This window comes from Asparagus officinalis, chromosome 6 (assembly GCF_001876935.1).
Source record: "Asparagus officinalis chromosome 6, Aspof.V1, whole genome shotgun sequence".
Taxonomy (NCBI): Eukaryota; Viridiplantae; Streptophyta; class Magnoliopsida; order Asparagales; family Asparagaceae; genus Asparagus; species Asparagus officinalis.
Genome location: NC_033799.1, coordinates 32,458,048 through 32,462,535, shown reverse-complemented (window position 1 = coordinate 32,462,535; position 4,488 = coordinate 32,458,048).

Genomic DNA, 4,488 nt, shown 5'->3' with positions numbered 1-4,488 from the left:
GGCGGTTCATCTCGAATCTTTCTAGGAAATACCAACCATTCTCTAAACTAAACAAGAAAGGGGTGTCATTTATTTGGGACGACGCCTGCCAAAATCGTCACCACTAAAGGTATACATATCGATCCCGATAAGGTGAAGGCGATACATGAACTGCAACCCCCTAAAAATCTAAGAGAGCTCAGAGGATTGCAAGGACGTTTAGCTTACATCCGGCGATTCATCTCAAATCTCTCTGGGAAGTGCCAACCGTTCTCTAAGCTGAACAAGAAAGGAGTATCGTTTATTTGGGATGATGCCTGCCAAAAAGCATTCGAAGATATCAAGACATATCTAGCGAACCCCCCTGTTCTCGTTGCACCGAAATCTGGTAAACCGTTCTTGATTTATCTCAAAGCGATGAACCATTCGATAAGTGCCTTACTAGCACAAGACGATGATAGCGGTCACGAACAGGCAGTTTATTACCTAAGTCGGACCTTGATAGGCGCCGAGTCTCGGTATCCGATGATTGAGAAAGAATGCCTCGCATTAGTATTCGCAATGCAAAAGATGCGGCATTACTTGGTAGGACAGACGATTTACGTCATTTCCAATGTAAATCCAGTACGGGTATTTATGACGCAACCGGCCTCTATGAATTGGCGGTTAGCGAATTGGGCTCTTCTCTTATCCCAGTATGATTTGCACTTCAAACAGCAGAAGTCGATTAAAGGACAAGCGATTTGTGATCTTTTGGCGGCAAACCCGACCACGGATACGACAGAAGTATATGATGACTTGTCGGATGAAACCCCCCGGATGTTCTACAGTCTCCTCCGGAGTTGGAGTTGTCTTAATTTCCCCGGGGAAGCATGTGATGCCTCGGGCTTATTCATTGACTAGTCCATGTTCTAATAATCTAGCTGAATACAACGTGCTTCTCATTGGACTCAGTTTCGCCAAGGAGCTGGGGGTCGAATATCTCGAAGCTTTTGCGTCGCACCAACAAGTATGGCAATTATACTTCGATGGTGCTTCAAGGGCAGTTAATAAGGTAATAACCCTGGGAGGTTCTACTGTTTCCTTTGGGGTTGGAGTTGTGTTAATCTCCCCGGGAAAACATGTGATGCCTCGGGCTTATTCATTGACTAGTCCACCACCAGGAAGCCATCAAAATGGCAGAATCTTTTGAAGAATTCTTCATTGAATATATCCCTCGTCTCCAGAACTCTTATGCGGATGCACTGGCAGCACTAGCGGTATCACTTGCGCAGCCCCCCAAAACTTAACTAGTAGTCACAGTAAGGACGCATCAGCTCTGCATACCCATATACGATATGGATATTGAAGAGGAAGATGACGGAAACATAAACGCCAAGGAGGTGAATTCAACTCAAATTGGGTCTGAGTCCTGAGATTGGTGTTTTCCTATCATTGACTACGTCCAATATGGCATTTTGCCAGAGGACATAAAAGAAAGAGAATCAATTCGCCGAAGAGCGCCAAGATTCTTCTATAATGCCGAGACCCATACGTTATACCGTAGAGGGTACGATGGTTTGTTACTCCGATGCCTTTCGAACAAAGAAGCAGAAGAAGTTCTTAAGGAAGCACACGAAGGAGAATGTGGTGCGCATCAGCCTGGTCCCAAACTGTATGATCGCATCAGGAGAATGGGATATTTTTGGCCAACGATGGTTCGTGACGCAATCGAATATGCCAGAGAGTGTCATACATGTCAAATACATGCAAATTATATGCATCAACCACCAGAGCAGTTGCACGTGTCAATTACGTCTTGGCCGTTCGAGACATGGGGTATGGATATTGTCGGTCCTATTTTTCCCCCTTCAGTCAAAGGCGATCGATTCATCCTCGCAATCACGGACTATTTCTCAAAGTGGGCTGAAGCGATTCCGCTTAAAGAAGTGAAGACGAATAACGTCATCAATTTTATCAAGCATCATGTCATATACAGACACGACGTGCCAAGACGGATCATTCATGACAACGGTCCGCAGTTCATAAGCAACGCCTTCGTCAGGTTCTGCGGCAAGTTCAAAATTGAAGATGTTTCGTCGACAGCTTATTATCCCGCTGCGAATGGATTAGCTGAAGCGTTTAACAAAACGATCATTAAGATCCTATCAAAGCTCGTGAAGACCAATAAACGAGACTGGGACGATAAACTTCTTCACACAAAAACAAACTTGAAACAAACTCTTAAACCCCCTTAAACCCTTGTTAAAATTGTTTTAAAACTTTCTTAAGTGAGTTCAGAAGTTTGAGAGTAAGGTGTATATATAGGTTCACAAAACAAACCCTAAAAACCAAAGAAAAAGACAAAAACCACAAAATATGAAAAACTAGCCGTTATTCCAACGGTCATCAGTTCGGTCGACCGGATGATACTGGTCAGTCGATCGAAGGGTGTCCATCGGTCGACCCAAACAAAGTTGTCGGTTGACTGAGGAACACTGAGAAACAAAGCTAAAAAAACTAATTCTGGTCGGTTGACCGGCATAGCTTGTTCGGTCGACCGAAAACTAACATATGAGATTTCTAGAAACTGAATTACAAAAATTTGATTTTTAAACACCATTTAAAAATATCAAATAAATTTTAAAAAATATAAAACTTTTGAAAATATTTATAAACATAAAAATGAACATGTTACAAAAAGAATTTTTTAAATTGCACTTCCCAATTGTGAAAATTCATCATTTTGCAAAATCGGTCAAAATACAAAATCTCAAAAATACGTGATTTTGAAAAAATAATTTCAAACAGGTTTCAAACTTCTTTTAAATGGATTAATAGACTTTATAAAAGATATAAACCAATATTATCAAGTCTATAATCCTCAAACACAATATTTTCCAAAACAAAGATGATAAATATGAAACGAGTATGTATGTATATACATATAACTATTTGTTTCATATTTATGTGAATAAATTTGAAGGCTATAAAACGAAAACGTGTATGTGTGTATAATGTTTGAGCTTTAAGTACCAACACACAAAGTATAAACCTAAGACATTATGCCCAAGTTATTGATCTTCAATAAAGCTCGTCTTGGTTGCGGATGAAGTTTGATCTTGAATTTGACTTTGAATTGCAAATGGCTTCATTCCGATATTCCGCCAACCTCCATTGAATGTCATCGTTAAGGCGTAGTCCATCCAACCTTCAACAACGATCTTTGTGTAGAATACCTAACAACCAAATATAAACACTTGACAACACTGTTAGGAATTATTTGTTAATCATCAAAACTAGATTAGATATATAGGCTCATAAACATGAGACCTAACAATCTCCCCCTTTTTGATATTGACAAACAATTTACACAAAGAATATAAAATATGCATGATACTAATGAATATACAAATTATAACCATCATGCATAAAACTAATAGAATGATATACTCACAATTGACTTATTTCTCCCCCTTTGTCAACATCAAAATGGGGAAAACAACAAGAGAAAAAGAGAGCGTTAAGATCCCCCTACAAATAAGCATAGGTGAGTATAAAAATAAATATAGGGAAAAAGCTCCCCCTATCAAAATGCCACATAGAATGTATGAAATGGAATACTAAGGCATTCATATGTGAGTAAGCATAGATATGGAACATGCTAAACACAACTCACATTCAAAAAGACCAAGTGAACACATATGTATATATCATTAAGACAAAGTGTTACAAGGATCTTAAAACAAAATATATTAATAAGATATATATTAAAAACAAAAATATTAAAAAAAGCCAACAAAGATTTGACATTGATCTTCGTATTCTGAAGTGCAATCTGAACTGTACTCACCATAGCCTTGCTACTTTCATCACTATCTCCTGTCATTGATTGCTAACTCCGAATTGTAGAGGAAAGATTTGAACTTGATAGATTTGTAAAATTACCCGACTTGAACCCTAGATTGGATTCCAAACGAACTCCTAACCACATGAGGAAGGCGAGATCTCCAATGGCAACTCCGCAATGCTATCTCCACCGAAGCCTAAAACTCCAAGATCTAAGCTTCCAACACCGAATTTCCTCCACCCAAACCAAACCCTAGGTCTGAAACCCTAGAGCTTTGATACCAATTGTTGCACGATAGAGGAAGCATGAGCACAAACCAAATGAGTCGTCAAGCAATGAGAGGAAAACAACAACGAGCACAATTCACAAAGAGAATAGCCAAAATCACACACAAACACAAATATTTACATGGTTCGGCAAATTGCCTACATCCACAGGGAGAGGATGGAGAGATTTCACTATATGGAGGAGAAAACAATGGGTTACAACTCTCACAAATACTCAAAATAACCCTAACCAAAGATCTCTCACTCCCTCACAATAACCTCCCTCTCAAAGTGCTCAAACAAATCAAAATTCTCTGATAAACGCCTCTCTCCTTAACCCTAAAAATGTGCCTTCAAATATATACATACATACATACATACATACATATATATATATATATATATATATATATA